Below are 17331 nucleotides of genomic sequence, written 5' to 3'. Positions count from 1 at the left end.
CAGGACCAGTGGTCAGGGATGATGGGAATGGTAGTCCCAAAACATCTGGAGGGCCGAGGTTGCCTATGCCCCCACTAGGCCCTTAAGACTGATTTGGAAGCTGCATAACAGTCCACCTGCCACAACTCCAGCTTCCAAATCAGTCTTAAGGGCAGTCTCACCTAGGGTGCACTGCGGTATCTCTGGGGCCAAGTTGTATCCAAGGCACATGCTCCAGTTGCCCCATCCTAGTGGCAAGTACATATGGGTGCCAGTTCTGTGTATTTCTCTGGATGCAAAAATGAAATATGCTTCTGTTTATTTTATCTTATCACATTAGCTTAGTATTACTTCTTGCTCATAACAGCCATTCAACCATGCTTGGCATTTAACATACACTACAGCAGTAAAGATGGTAATCTTTTAAATAAGTTTTAGGCTTATCTGACACGATATTTTTCTTACATATGGCTATCTGCAAGTAGTGTGATTAAGGATAAAAAAAAAAGTCGTTATTTTCTTTCCTCTCTCTCTAGTAAAGCTCTGCTTTAAGAACATCAGGTGTAGCATAAAATATAAAGGATTATATACAAGAGACTCCCCTCACCCTCTTCTTATAAACCCCCTCTGTGCTCCCCGCTATTTCCTTTTTGCAGCAACAACATTGCAGCTTCATTGGCATGACTAGCACTCAGCTGCAAATCAGGATTTAAAGGAGAAGTTTAAGAAGAAGGGCTGCCTTTAAATTTGATTTTGAAAAGAAACATGATGAAAAGCTTAACCATTCCATTTGAGAACATCACACACAGCAGGAGTCTGTAGCGTCTCTGACCATTAACTGCATCACAAAAGGGATCCCTCTGTACAGCAGCAAATTCTGTCGCCAGCAGGGGAGGTGGAATCCCAGGAGCTGGGGACACAAAACCAACAGGAGGAGATCTGGGGAATTCTTAGCAGAAGGCTTTGAAAGCCAAGGTGCTATGATGCTCACTTAACAAACTCCCTAAAAGCAGCTGTTAGCTTTCCTGCAAACGAAAGCCTTTTGCCCTGCTCTGTTACTTTATTACCCCTCTTCTCTGCCTGAAAGGCCAGCTCTTCCATTAGGGAGAGTGAGGCTGCCACCTGTTTAGCATCATGGAAGGACGGACAAATTGGTAGTCATTTAAGTAAAATGTATTCTACACGCACTCCCACTTGTGACATTTTTTTGCCTCAGGTATCAAAATAAATTGACTGACTTGGAATACCTTGACTGTGGTGTGTGAGTGGGTGGGAGGCACTATTTACCTTTTCACGTTAGATAGCAAAATATCTTGAGCTGGCATTACTGTCCTTCATTGCACTCCATAATTTGAGATTGGGATATTTTTTTAGAATTATTTCCAGAAGTGGAGCATAAGCAGGTTAAGACAGTTTGCAGCCCATTATGTCTTACAACCAGGCAACCATTGGGAACATATTTGTTAGTATGTTAAGTATTTTTGTGTTTTTATATTGTGAACTGCCCCGTGATTCTCAGATGAGGGGCAGCATAGAAACTTCCAATTATGAAGACCAGGACAGGCCAAGATGGAATGTTAACCAAGCACAAAATTTGTGGTAGCCCTATACCTGTGGGGTTTTAAACCCAAAGATTTTCACTGGAGCACAATAACTATTTTTATCCTGATCAAACTATCATATCTGATATTTGCATCCAATCTTAGACAATGACAATGGACATAGTTCATTAAAATAAAAATGCTTAAATATGTACCCAGGACACATTATTTCATGTTTCCTTCTCCCTTTCTTTTAAGATGTGCTCATAATTATTTATTGCATTTGTGTTCTGTTTTTTCTCAATAGAACCCACATAATAGTGCACATACCAACAAACAACAACCGCAACGATAAATGAATCTGACTCTTCTGTGAGAAGAACCCCAGAGAGGCATACAGAATAACCATAAAATGATACAATATAATCATAAACATACACCTAACAATTTCTAAAAGCAATAACAAAGAACATATAAAACCATCAGCCTAACATCAACAAGGCTAAAAGATATTGCACATTAAAACTGACAGTAGTAAAACTAGATGCTACATATTAAAAGGCTGTTGAATTCTTATCTATCCTGTGAGATGGGCTAAGCTTCCCTGAGGTTACATCAGGAGCTTCATGACCAAGTAGACATTTAAGTCCAGGTCCTTCAGCTCTTTCAGCTGGAGGAGAAAGCAAGGGAATGAGCTAAATGAAGTGACCCAAGAGTTTGGGAAAGTGATGCAACAGCTGAAAGAGATCAAAGGGTATAGAAACTTTTTCGGCCAGGAGGCCTGGGCAAGCAAATGTAAATTTTACTTTTGCAGAGAAGGGTATGTTCTACACACAGTCACATATGCCAGAGAAGCAAGCGGTATTACCAGGTCTCAATGACTCATTGCAGCCAGGCAAAAGCATTTTAGATATTAAGATCAGCTAGTGAGGGATGTGGCCTGGAGAACTTTTGAAGCTCCAGTTAAAGCAGGCTTCCTCAAACCCGGCCCTCCAGATGTTTTTGAGACTACAATTCCCATCATCCCTGACCACTGGTCCTGCTAGCTAGGGATCATGGGAGTTGTAGGCCAAAAACACCTGGAGGCCGAGGTTGATGAAGCCTGAGTTAAAGAGACTTGGAGGGCCACGTTGAAATTTACCCCACAAGTTCCTGGATAAATTTGGGACATAACTACAAAGCTGTCTTTGGCCATATTTGTCTGTGGACAATGTTTGACTTTGCTTTAGGCCTTGGAATCTCTAAGGTGAAAGCTCTGTGTATCCTGCATCATAAAGCAGAATTGGAAACCAGTTCAGTTTGATATCAGAAGTGTCAATAAAGACTGCGTTTGGAAAGGATGTCCTTCAGGGATTCAAGCATTTTGCAGGTGGCAAAGTCAAGATTGGATGAAGGAGCTGAAGTGACATCTCTTGAAGGATATGAAGATTTAGAAAAAAACTTGACTTGACTTGAAATAAATTATCTGCAAGCAGGGCTGGAGGGAGAAATTTGATTCAGGTCTCCTATGAAGCCTATTCAAATTTACACTTTATAAAACAAATCAAAATGCAGCTATCTTTTGAAATCCACACGTATCGGAATTTTGCTATGTAATATGTTAACCAATGTTTACAAAAATAGACATATCACAGGAAAGTGTGCATAAGAATGAATATTGCTGAAAACAACGTATATATTTGAGGAAATTGCTTGCCAAAATGTGCATTAGTTAGAACTGCATATAAAATGTATTTAATTAGAATGAATTTGCCCTTAAATGCTGATGAATTTGTATGGTTGTTGTTTTTTAATGCAAATTTATGGGGGGGAGGAATGTGCAGGACTGAATTTCAACTTGGAGAAGAGAGAAACTGGGAGGACCAATATCGACAGATCTTTCCATCCCTACCTGAAAGTTACGTAATGCATACAACAACCATATGTACCCACCATACTTACCTGTATATTGTATGCCCAAAGTGTAAATATTATCAAATAATATTGTATTAAGAACAGATGCTTTCCTATTAAACTGCTGAGATTGAACAGAATAACTGCAACATTATCCTTCTACTGGTGTGTAACAGATACAATAAATTTTGCCAGGATTCCCGAGTTGCAAAACAGCACACTTTTATGGAAAGATGGCCCTTTCCTCAACATATATATACTAACCAGCTGTGGATTCAGTTGAGTTTTAATATGTTTGCTTTATTGCTAAACTTTCTGAGCAGACAAATAGGAAGCAAAACTAACAGGCTTTTTGTCAAGTGCCACGCAGCACAGCCTTGATGGAAGAGAATCCTTTTTATTATTATTATTCTCCAGTTGTTCTATGACATTCCCCACAGGTTTCTAAAGGCCATCCTTGGAAAGGAAAAACAAAAGAAATGAACAAATAAACAACACAATAAATCATCAAGCTGTAGCAGAAAGGAAAAGAAAAACTTTTAAGGTCTTGCAGAACATCTATTTGATGTGGCACGAGGGATGAGCTACAGAATGACGGTTTGCTGCCCCAAAATTTCAAATAAGTTTTCTTGCAATGATCGCATATCTCTTGCTTTGCTTACCCACCGCTCGCCCTGCCTGCAGCCACTTCACTCTATAACCAAACCATGCTAATATTCTGTTCCCATTGACAGGACCAGGTTGGGGGGAAAAGCTGGGAGAGCCACAGGAAGGACAGTGTGATAATGTGGGGCTTAGTTCCACATGTTAATAATCTTACAAAATAAATAATGGTGTATTTCACACTGATAATCCCATCCTAAACATTTCCTCTGAAATGATAGATAGATAGATGATAGATAGATAGATAGATAGATAGATAGATAGATTTGTTTGCTTCTATGGAGTAAAGATTCAAGCAAACATATTTTAGGTTCCAGCTAGGGATGGGCAAGACTTTTGATTCAGTTTTCATTTAAAGCCAAACCCACCTGAGAGAATACATGAACTGAAACACAGCTGTCCTTCAAAATCCACACTTCTCTGAATTCTTTAATGCCGTTCTCCAGCCACACAGTGTGTACAAAAACACAAATACTAAGGTAAGTTTCCATAGCAATGTATATATTAGTGAAAATAATGTACACAATGCATTATATTACAAAAAGAACCAGAATATTGGAGAAAATGTGAGTTATAAAAATGTGTGTGTTAGGCAAAATTGCATAAAAGTGTGAATATTGGGATTAATTTGCACTAAAATGCTGGTGAATTTTCATGAGGACCTCTTCTGCAAACTGATGGAAAAATATAGGTTTGAAAAATGAGAAACCAAAACCAACCGATTAACCCATCCCTATGTCATCTTTGTTTTAATTTCCAGGTTATGTTTGGTTATAAATTGTATGTGAAAAAGTGTATTTCTTTCAAATGACCAGGGGGGTCACCATTTGTCAGGAACAGCAGAAGACAATATTGCTGGGATGAGGTGCTTCTCCCTCAGATATGTGCTGTGGCAGCCTGATCCCCTTCCCTATGTTAGCTTCCACTATGCTGGCTGGAGCTATTGAGATGTTTTGTCCCCAAAGTTGGAAGGCACCAAGTTCACGAAGGCTGCCCTGTGTCCTAGCAACTGCTTTAGCAACCTTCTCTTTTTTCTGCAGTGATCCTTCCCACTTTCTGCATTGGGAATGGCAAGGCAGCAGCAGAGTTTGTAGAGAGCTGTGCTGGCTTTCAGAGGCAATCCCAACTGACTATATATTTTCATGCTAAGCCAAGAAGGTCTGGCATCTCCACATCTCCTAGCTTTAACATAAGAGCATGAGAGCCAGGGCAGGCGGCCACTGCTGCTGCAAAGGACAAGATGGCACTACTCTATTGTCACGGTCCGGGTTACAGGCAGTCGGAGTCCCGGCTTGGTACGCCGGGACCAGGGTAGAGGTCGGGAAGCAGGAATCAGCAATCTAGGGTCAGCAGTCCAGGGTTCAAGAAGCCAAGAGTCCACGAATCAGGAAACCAGGAGTCAGGAAGCCAAGAGTCCGAGGGTTAGGAAACCAGGATTCAGGAAGCTGAAGCACAGTTAGGTGGGTAGCGTGTTGCTGTGGCAAAGAGCCAGAGGGAACTGCTGGTCTTATATACCCTTCCTGGCCCTTGCCACCAGGTGCTACGAGTCTTCTGTCAAGCCTCACCTGTGTGGCCACGCCTTGCCCTTCCAGGCCAAACTCAGGAAGGCCCCAGTCCTGTGAGGCCCTACCAGTCACAGGGCCTGGCTCCTGCACACACTCCTGATGTCTATTCCACAACTGGCTTGGCAATTGAATCTTACTTCACTGCTGGTGATGGGATAACACTCCCACCATCCCTGAATCTCAGCCATACTGGTCAGGTGTGATGGGAATTGTCTTCTAGATGCTTTGGACTACATCACGTGGGCCACCACTGCCTTATGGTGTGTGTTTTTCCCCCTAGTGCATGGGCAATTGAGAAGCCATAAATCATGGAAGAAATGATTTGTAGAATGGATGAAAGGATAAACAGCCCTCATCCACCTTAATGGTAAGTGCAATAAAAATTATGCACCCCACCCATGAGAATTTGACTTAACTTTCCTCCTACCTTTGATAAATGCAATTCATTTCCTTCTTAACTGATGGAGAATGGTTAAGAAAGAAAGAAAACATGTAGGAGGAATTTTCAGCACACACCACAAATGAACTCCTCGTGAAGCACAGCTTACATAAGTGCAATTCAAAGCTTTTGTGGATGCTGCTTGACAGTAGAGTCCAATTCATTTATAATCTTTCAAAACAAATTTAAACCAAAGGATTTCTCTCAACAAATACAATGTTGTAGGAATTAATAGAGACATGGAGTGTTTTCAGAGTCCAAAAATCCTTACTGAGCCTTATTCTAGTATTTATATTCTATTGTCAGATGACAATAGAAGAACACTGGATGATACGGGAAAAACAGCTTGTTCTAGAAACATACAGAGACAGAGACAGACTTGAACCCAAGTGCATAGCCAGTAAGGTAGGGATGATATAAACTAGATTCACCCTGGTGTATTATCTTTAAAAACTTCTTACAGTGTAAGGCTGCCTGCCTCAAGCTTGAATTCTCCATATGTTTTGGACTATCATTCCCATTAGCCACAGCCAGCCTGGTCAATGGCAGGCATTATGAGAGCTGTTGTGGAACAACTTCAACACAGAAGTTTAGGGAAGACTGAGCATGATTCAAACAAGACTAAATACCATACTTTTCTGTGTATAAGACTAGTGTTTGTTTGTTTTTACTTTAAAATAAGGTTAAAAATTGGGGGGCATCTTATACATAGTGCATGCGCCCATTTTCAAAATTTGGGATCTCCAAAAGTAGGGGGCATCTTATACATGGGGGTGTCTTATACATGGAAAAATATGGTATATTTATGAATCAAACCAGTTAATGTGAAAGGGAGATATATCTAACTTTGATCTCTGCAGGCTGTTCTTTTGTTTTTGTTTTTTTGAGCAAGTATACATATGCCCTGAAGAAGGCATTTAAACAATCATTGTATATCTGGGACTGTTTTGACAACAAAATCCTATTTTTTCCAGCATTTTGAGATACAATCCCATTTGGGAGTGCAATATCACAAGGTTGGGGAAGAATGGATATGGGTAAACATTATCAGGTTTCGAACAAGACTAAATCTATTTATAAATCAAAGCTACACTTTTACTTAGGAGGAAAAGCATTACTTTATTTGGGGAGCATAGGTAGTGAGCAATTTTCATGAAATTTTGATATTCCTCTTGAAAGAATTGCATTTCTTTTCCATTTCACCACTGCTGCTCTGATAAAAGTCCCAGACCTGAATTCTGCCTTCACTACATTGCTGCTCCTCCATGTGGAAGGTCACGCTTCCCTCCAACATAGCAGATCACTTGCCATCTGCCTCAGCTTTCTGATGGCGCTTTTGACTGCACTGGTGAAGCAGTTCTGGGGGAGAAGCATGGGCAGACAGGTTCACCAATGAACTGAACACAGAGACATTGTTCCTGATACAGAATGATAAAATAATCTTCTATGAAAAGTAAGAGCTATACGTTCAGTTAACTTTTATCAGTTACTGTATTTCTTCCGCAAACACAGATAGACTTAATGCACATTTGCTTTCCCGTTCCTGAGTGATATCAGTCAGTGGCCTGTAGTTTGTAGGGCTATTTGTATGAGTAATGGTTTGGAAGACCACATGCCTCATGAAGACCACTTTGAACTAGAAGGAAACCACAGTGCACATATTTGAAAAGATCCTACAAGGATGATCTGTTCTGTAAACAGTAATAAAAGAAAGGAAATAATCCCCCAAGAATGGAAGAACATTCCTTTAACAAAGAGAAGAAAAGCCAGTAAAATAAATCAATCAACCCTATGGGAACACAAGAGCAACAAGACCAAGATACCAGAATCCAATGTAAAAGGAGGAGGAAGTAGTTTGGTTTAAACATTTCAGGAACTTGTAGTACCCATCAATGGTAGCACTAAGATTCTTAGTATGCATTGGTCCCAGCAAGTGTGGCTAAACGCCAGAGATGGTGGGATTTGTTCTTGTTGGCATCTGTCTGTCTTAAGAGACAATGGAGTGCACCTCCAGGGGTAATGTCAAACTGCAGGAGAATCACAGTGCCTGCTGTGGCTGTAGAGACCAGTAACTCATAACTGCTCCTTCTGCATTGTTGTTGTTTTTTTCTGTATTAGCAGCATCAAAGTGATCTCCTTGGGGTGCAAGGCAGGACAGTGTGTATGGAGGTCCTGGGCTTCCCAGATGACAAGACTGTCCTCCCAGCCTAACTGATATTGTTCAAAGGAAAGCAGAAGAATATGTTTGGCACCAGCTTGGGTGCAGGAGTTGCTGGAAGGAGGCGTACAAGGCACAATCCAACCGTCTTAGGGACTCCACTCTGGATTTGGATAGGATTTACTCCTTAGTCTTTTCTCCTCCCAAAGAGGAGATTATTATTATTTGTCTAATAATATCTATAGGGCCATGGATTCCAAACCCCCATCTTAATGTATAAGTATACCTGACACTGGTTAATGTCGTAGGATGCTGGGTAAGGTTACAAGAATTCTACTGCAAATAGTTATGCAATAACCTACCCCCAGAGAAACCTTCTGCATAATGCTAATTCCTGCTTAGATCTGCATGTCCTCTCTATTGTGGATGTTTCATATCCTTTTCAATACCCTCAGTTTTATTTAATCCATTCTATTATCACAGTGGATAGCCTTGCTATTCCTATAAATGACTTTCTAATGAATACAGCCCTATTTCAATTCTTGATTATTAAGCAGTCACAAGCTAACTTCTGATTACAAAGTTGAACATTTCCAAGCTTAAATGTAATAGTCTATAAGGAACAAAGCAATATCTGCAGAAAAGATTGTTTTGTCCACAAATTGTGACAGCCTCACCAAACCAAGCCGATTTGCACTGCGCTACTAATAGAGAACTGAAGATCTGCAATATGTATATATATTAAAACCAACCATGCTTTTAATTGCACTTTGGAATTACACTTAATTCCAGGCTTACTGGAAACAACAGGAGATTTCTGACAGTCTTTTAATTAGCTGTGAAAGAGGAAAGTTAGGAGTTTCTGAAACAAAGTAAGGAGCCAGAAATGAACTCTGCAACTTTAACATGATCTTAGAACAAAGTTTCTAATAATCCTTTTTGTTGCTGTTAGATATATATGTCAAATGGTGAAGTTCTTAAAACATTATATCACCATGCATGTCTGAATTCTACCAAGTTGGTAAGTGCTGTGAGGCAGCCTACATACTATGGGAGGGATATGGGTCCTCAAAGGCAGGATGAAGAAAAAGCACCTGAATATGCCATAGACTGGGACACGGGTGACACTGTGGTGTAAACCACTGAGCCTAGGGCTTGCTGATCAGAAGGTCAGCGGTTCAAATCCCCATGACGGGGTGAGCTCCCTTTGCTTGGTCCCTGCTCCTGCCAACCTAGCAGTTCGAAAGCACGTCAAAGTGCAAGTAGATAAATAGGTACTGCTCCAGTGGGAAGGTAAACAGCATTTCTGTATGCTGCTCTAGTTTGCCAGAAGCAGCTTAGTCATGCTGGCCACATGACCCGGAAGCTGTACACCGGCTCCCTTGGCCAGTAAAGCGAGATGAGCGCCGCAACCCCAGAGTCGTCTGTGACTGGACCTAATGGTCAGGGGTCCCTTTACCTTTATACCACAGACCAACATCGGAGCAAAGTCACAGTTTTAAAGCCACAACCATGGTGTGACTATGGGATATTTACTTCTGTATGATCCAAGCTGTTCGAACACAAATATTCAGTTGTGTTCTACATAACAGTAATTACACCGTGGTTATAAGAATGAGCTAGAAAGTAACAATGCTTGAGAAATTTGATCTTAGCAGATTCTGATATGAACTAAACTGATCTTCAGTTAGCTATTTAGTTCCCATAGGCTAACTATTTAATTCTACATATCACCTGTAGTTTGCATAATAAAAGGATGTTCCAGACCAGACTAGTCCAGCAGGTTTTCAGTCATAAAACATGTAATTAAATAATATTTAAGTTCAATGCTTTGCACAGGTTTTCCCAAAAAGGCATTTAATGTAAAACAGGACAGTATGGACTTATGGGTAAACACATGTGAAAGTCACACAGACCAAAACCAGACTGATTTGTCAACACCTACTTTGAAGTTCCAGGTTCGAATCTCATCTAAGCCCTGGATCCACTATTTTATTTACTTATTTGGAAAATGTATATCCTGCAGGGCTACTGCAAGTATAAAATAAATGGTGGGGGCAGGTAAACTGAATAAAACATTAGGGGGCAGGTAAGCCCCACCCAGCATAATCCATCACAAGATGCATTGCTCACACACCATTTGAATGACAATGCCCGTCAACTTGGGGGGCAGGCCCTACAAATACTTTATTGTGAGGGTAAAGGGACCTTGGCTCCTAGGAGTTGGCTTCTATGGGAGCATGTTCACCCATTGATTTTAAGGATTTCGGTATGAGCTTGGCAGTTTGTGTGATCACGGTTTCCATGGATGAAGTAAAAGTATTCTTTTTGCATTATGTAAGATTGTCAATTACTATTTCCACCTCCCAAAGACAGTATTGATGAACCCTCCCTTTCCTTGTTTGATTGTAGTTGTGTGGGAGGGTACTTGAAAGGATTCCAAATTAAAACTCGGCCGCTTTATTTTTCTGTTCTTTGGCTACATGATCCAGTTAAGTGATATGGCAGATGATGTTTCCTATTGAAGCCACTTCCACCACAGTGGGTTTTTACCTGCACAATAGTCCAAATTTTTCACGTTACAGATTTTCCAGAATGATACCAGCAGTGAGATGAGCATGTGATGAGGCTAGGGACCGGGGATGAAGATATCGGAAGAAAGAGCAGGGTACAACTTTATGCCACCGTTACATTTTCAAGTTAGCATTTTGTACAGACTGTTCTGTACCATTTATTGGAAGAGCATTTGAATTTTCTGGAAGATAACTGTATCAGCAGAAATATATATGCACACACACACACACACACACACACACACACACCCCACACTGTTCCCTGGTGTTCTCTGATTGCTAATAAAATGTAGCCTCTGTAAATCTATAGCTGGGGATTATATATCTTGCCTGAATGAGAACACTATAGAAACCTATTTATCGAGGCCTCTAGGGGAAAGTTGCTAGCCTCAAACATGATTTAAAGGATTATAAAAAGTGATGCCCGCAATGGGCTATTTAATAGACATAAGCCCTTTAAAGTAATGATCCTGTTGACTGACTGACTGGCTGGCTGTCTTCATTCAAAAACTGAACTTTTTTTCCAGTTCCTTTGTGGACACTGCATGTATTACTTAGCAATGCAACGCGTGCACACATTTGCTGGATACATTGATTCCACTGCTGGTGTAACATGCAGAAATGTTTGCAAAAGAATTGTGTTTGTGTGTGCACTTGTCTAACTGTTACAATGCAATGATAGAAATTTTATTTGGGCTGCAGAGCCGTTGTTAACAAAAACAAACACCAGCAGTCACTGGAGTGTATTTGCCTATTTGAGCCTGAAATTAAGTGCAAGAACTGCTCTGTATTTTCATAGGTAGAGAATTGTGTTTGCAGTTGATCCAATCAATGCTATCATCTAAAAATGAGAGAGCAAGCGGGAACAGCAGGCTGCAGATAGGCTTTTGCGGAATGATGAATCACTGTCCCCGAGAACCTATTCTGGCAGGATCCCATGGGGTTACATCAAGTCCTTGGAGGCAGCAGGGGGGCGGGACACACACAAACAGAAGCCAAACGAGAAAGAAACAAAAATGTATCTTTAATTCCGAAAGCATTTCAAATGCCAGTTGTTTTTTTCTCAAGGGGAAAATATGGTCCCCAACTGAAAAAAGCAAAACCTTCTACTTTGCTTTTAGGTTTTGCGAAGCATTTTTCCCTTGAGAAAGGAATACCGATGTTCAAACATTTTGGGAATTAAAAATGCATTTATATCTACTCTGCTAAGACTGCTGCAGTGTTGCTTTTTTATTGTCTTTTTCATTATCATCACTGCATTTGCAATATTTCTGTTGTTGCTTTTTCATGCTTCTTCCTATTTAACATAAATGATTTCTAGGTGAAATATGATTAGTTTGGACCTGCATTTTACGTTTATATTCATTGAGAATGCTAATAAGCCCCAATCCTTACGAGGTATGAATCTATCCCTGTAAGCTCCTTGTCTGTTTGCTTCTCCTTCGCTTGCTATGTCTATTCCAAGACGACTAAACTTTAGCAGACACCGCTCCAAAGGTGGTGAGCCACAACACTTTGGTACCTTGTGTCACATGTCACTATATGTGTCTGTCTTGAAAGTGGTACAGGGCATTTTTCTGTCTTTGGTGCATAAAAAGGTAAAGGTAAAGGACCCCTGGACATGGGTGGCGCTGTGGGTTAAACCACAGAGCCTAGGACTTGCCGATCAGGTGGTCAGCGATTTGAATCCCTGCAACGGGGTGAGCTCCCGTTGTTCGGTCCCTGCTTCTGCCAACCTAGCAGTTCGAAAGCACATCAAAGTGCAAGTAGATAAATAGGTACCACTCCGGCAGGAAGGTAAACAGTGTTTCTGTGCGCTGCTCTGGTTCACCAGAAGTGGCTTAGTCATACTGGCCACATGACCCGGAAGCTGTACGTGGGCTCCCTCGGCCAATACAACAAGATGAGTGCCGCAACCCCAGAGTCGTCCATGACTGGAACTAATGGTCAGGGGTCCCTTTACCTTTAAAGGACCCCCAATAGTTACGTCCGGTTGTGAATGACTCTGGGGTTGTGGCGCCCATCTTGCTTTACTGGCCGAGGGAGCCGACGTTTGTCTACAGTTTTTCTGGGTCATGTGCTTCTGGCACAACGAAACACCAACACCAGAGCAGCGCACGGAAACACTGTTTACCTTCCCGCCGGAGTGGTACCTGTTCATCTACTTGCACTTTGATGTGCTTACAAATTGCTAGGTGGGTAAGAGCTGGGACCGAACAACGGGAGCTGACCCCGTTGTGGAGATTCAAACCGCCAACCTTCCGGTTGGCAAGCTCAGTGGTTTAGACCACAGCACCACCTATATTACAAGTGTAAATGTTTTCCCATGTTCAGTTTGACAGACTACCTTTTAAAACTGCTGTTGATGAGACCTGTTTATAGGATGGTTTATTTATATTCTGCTTTTTAGCCCAAAGACTCCTGAAGCAGTGAACAACATTAATATAAGTGGATACAAAAATGTACAATAAATGTACACTATACAGGAGCTCAAGTGAGCAACTGGCATTATTTAGCATTGTACCTTGTGTATTTTATGTTCTGCTCTACAGATTTGGGACCTGCCTTGAATGCTGTGGGGAGACAAGGTAGGGAAATCTATATTTTATATAAAAAATATTATATATAATACAAAGGGAAATAAACTAAAGCAGAGCAAAATGTTGTAACTCCTCCACTACAATCACGAGAGACCATCCTGTCAACCACAAGAGCTCATAATTTCATATCTGGGTTGCTGCAGTGGCTAAGAGAACATACACTAATAAAAGGGGAGGAGGAAGGGTGACGGAAATGATAGAGTTCTCTTTCGATTCACTGTGCACTCGTAGCCTTTCATGCTCTGTTTGTAGCTCTTCTGATCCACACACACAAAGGGAAGCTCTTGACTCAACAGGTGGGTGATCATATATCAGCTGTTCCCAGTTGAGCAGCAAAGGGTTGCCCTCAAGCAATTATTGACATAATGATAGCAATTAATTATATTGCAAACAATTAATGAAGCCAAAGGTTCCATTGACAAAAAAAAACACACAAAAAAAAACCCCATGCTTTCTGCTGGCATGAGATTGTGTGATGGAAATTATTGTCCGGGAAGGTAGGGCTGGGAATGTCCTTCATCTGAAATCCTGGAAAGTCACTACCAACCGTTGCTGACAATACTGAACTAGATGAACCAATTGTCTAACTCACTATAAGGTAGCTTCCTATGTTCCTATGAATTAGGAACTTCTGCAGATGCCTGAAAAAAATACTGCTAGGGTTAAAAGGTAAAGCTAAAGGACCCCTGACAGTTAAGTCCAGTTGCAGATGACTCTGGGGTTGTGGCGCTCATCTCGCTTTACAGACTGAGGGAGCTGACGTCTGTCCACAGACAGTGTTTCCAGGTCATGTGGCCAGCATGACTAAGCCGCTTCTGGCAAAACCAGAGCAGCGCACAGAAATGCTGTTTACTTTCCCGCCGAAGTGGTACCTATTTATCTACTTGCACTTTTGGGCGTGATTTCAAACTGCTAGGTTGGCAGGAGCTGGGACCAAGCAAAAAGAGCTCACCCCGTCACGGGGATTTGAACCACCGACCTTCTGATCAGCAAGCCCAAGAGGCTCAGTGGTTTAGACCACTGCGCCACCCACGTGGGTTACACAACCTCATTTTACCCCCTTTGGTATTTGTTGTGAACAGAAATCTCTACATACTGATCCAATTTCTGTTTTTCAGCTGAATTCCATGGCAACTTAAGCATTTCATAGAATCAAAGAATTGCAGAGTTGGAAGGGACCCTGAGGGTTATCTCATCCAACTCTCTGTAATACAGGAATATCAACTAAAACATCTGTGGTAGATGTTAACCCCCCCCCCCACCAGTGAAGGAGAGGTTTGTTGTCTAGCAGAGACTAATAACCAAGAAATGGGTAGCAAGCAAAATGAGCTATTCTTGTACAAGAATGGTGTCTCATTCACCTCGTGGTGCAGAAAAGACCCCATCTATATGTTACATTTAGAAGTTTATAGTTTTACACAAACAGTTCAACACATACATTGAGAGGTTGCTTTGCCTCCCTGCCCCAAACCTCTGCAATTCAGAAACAGAAGACTAGTAAGATTGCATTACTATTGCTCAATCTAAGCTTCACTGAGGTTCAGGTGGGGTTTGCAGTGCAGTACAAAAGCTGCCCTCGATCCTCTTCACATCCTGAAGATGTCAGATACACTGAAAAATGTTCTCATTATTTTACTCTTACAGAATCAGAGTGATTTGTGGAAGCCATTCTGGATTCCAAGGTCCACTGCTGAATTTAGGTGAGCTAAACTCATTAGGTAGAATAACATCATTCTGCTCCAACTCAAAGCAGGCACTTCCACAATGATCCTTAAGCATAAGGCTGTTTCATAGGTTCAGTTTAAGCATGTATAGGCTTCTCCTGGGAGATTTTGCCAGACTTATGAATCTCTCTGGGTGCCCTCTGATATTTCTCAGATGTTTTGCCTGAACAAAATCCCTAGATTCGCCTTGAAATATCCTTTTAGGCAAATTCATTTGGTCAGCTACACATGTAGTTGTGTTTCAGTTTGAAATACACATGTAGTTGTGTTTCAGTTTGAAATACTTATGGGTTGAAATTAAAGGAACTCCACTCATGTGATGCTCCCATTGGAAGAAAGGAAAGAGCAGAGATGATTTATGTCAACTGTTCCTTCCTCTTGTAGGCTCCTATGAAGATTATCTATGGGGTTTGAGGACCCTCAGAAAAGTTTTTGGGGTGTGTGAGACAGGTGATTTTCAGCTCTTGGTCCTTCCACCTGTGGGACCCCCTGCAGAGGGATATTCTGGATCCAGCTCTCTGAACTGCATTGTGGATCTAGCTTTATGCTGCCTTGATGTCTTCAAGAAGAAAAGCAACGCATGAATGTAATCAATCAACTAAATAAGCCCTTGAATTTGCCTGGAATTGGATAATGGTTGTGCATTTCCCTGAGAGCCTGTTATAGGATAAGCATACAAAATGAGGAGCTTATGCTGGCAAGAGAACCTGAACTTCTTCATACCCAAAAAAAGCTAGTGTAGGGGGGACGAGGAGAAGAGCTGTCAAGGAGAGTAGGCAGGATCCATTTTAGAATATGCCAGATAAGCATATGCATAGTTTGCCCTGGGGTGTGGTCCAGAATAATGCTGAAGGCAAAGCTGTAGCTTATACATCTTTTATGATATCTTCAGGGGGGAAATGCACAATTTTTATAAGCTTTTCATCAAGAAAATGTACAGAGCTACAAAAGGGTCTTTCTCTGAGGTGTAGCATGATCATAAATGTTTGACCTGCCACTTGCTTGTTTATTTCTACAACTCAAAAGATATCTGAAAGGAAATCACATTATACTTGGCTGGATGTATGTTCCAAGTAAGAAGTCCTACAGAGGCCAAGATGAAGCAGGACATGAAAGATGGGGCTGCCATAAGTAATAGGAAGCCTGAGACAAGTGTTTCCTCAACTTGGATCTCCAGCTGTTTAGACTACATTTCCCATCATCCCTGACCACTGGTCCTGCTAGCTATATAATGAGAGTTGTAGTCCAAAAACAGCTAGAGACCCAAGTTGGAAAAACACTGCTCTGGGCATCCACAAGGTGCAAGAGGAGAGTTGACACACATCCCAGATGAACCATAATTATCAGATCCTGAGATACAAGGCAAAATGTATCACACCATTCTTCTCATTAAAATAGTTAGAAACTAGTCTGCTTACCCACCCACCTCATAAAAAGTAAGTAGACATATATGTCCTTCTATAATTGCAACTTATTTAATCTGCTGGCATCATTAAATTGTCAATGTCCCCCACTCCACGTCACAGGGGTTCCATGAGCAGAAGACTTGGGCAAACTGTGGCCCTCCAGAAGTTGTTGGACTCTAATTCCCATCAGCCCTAGCCTGTATGGCCAATGGCCAGTGATAATGGAAGTTGTAGTCAAGCAACATGCGGAGGGCCAATGGTTCTGGAGCCTGGCACTAGCAGAATCAGGAAAACCCAGGACATCATGATATAATGATGCAGATATCACTAGGGGAGGGAAGAAATTCATATGGGAACTGCTGTTTTCTATGACAGTCAACTGTTTGGCAAATGTCAGCTGAATAAGGCATTGGCTTAAAGGTCAAACATGTAATGTGTCTTTGTGAAAAGGAGAATGTGTCGTAGTCTTGTTGCTGAGCAACAATGTGCAGAGCTCAATGGAGTGGAAGACCAGACTAGAAGAGTCTCCGGAGGTGTACTTGCCTAAAGACAGAGTCAGCATACTATGTCAGGTCTATAGGGAGAATAGCAATCTATGTTGTCAGGTGGTCCAGGAGTCAGGAAATCTGATGATCATGGGGTCAAGACAAGCAGGAAGTGGCAAGGAACTGCAAGCATTGTTTCCAACATCTGGCTGCTGCTGGAAGCTCTGCTTAAGAAGACTGAAGCCAGCTGGTTCTCATCAGCACCTTTTCCTTTGTCCTTGTAGACTAATCAGCTGCAGTTGGAG

The 17331-nt window shown here is 41.5% G+C and overlaps 1 long non-coding RNA gene across 1 annotated transcript in view; it reads right to left on the bottom strand.

The window, feature by feature from the left end:
- Nucleotides 1-3829: 3829 nt before the first annotated feature.
- The window catches only part of LOC309538997, a 38424-nt gene continuing 24922 nt past the window's right edge, over nt 3830-17331 (bottom strand). The window contains exon 3 of the long non-coding RNA XR_014222590.1: nt 3830-3869. This is a non-coding gene — a long non-coding RNA (uncharacterized lncRNA). The remainder of the gene's footprint in view (nt 3870-17331) is intronic.

The sequence above is a fragment of the Podarcis vaucheri genome (genome assembly GCF_965113315.1).
Source record: "Podarcis vaucheri genome assembly, chromosome: 8".
Taxonomy (NCBI): domain Eukaryota; kingdom Metazoa; phylum Chordata; class Lepidosauria; order Squamata; family Lacertidae; genus Podarcis; species Podarcis vaucheri.
This window is presented reverse-complemented; position numbering and strand designations above follow the sequence as displayed.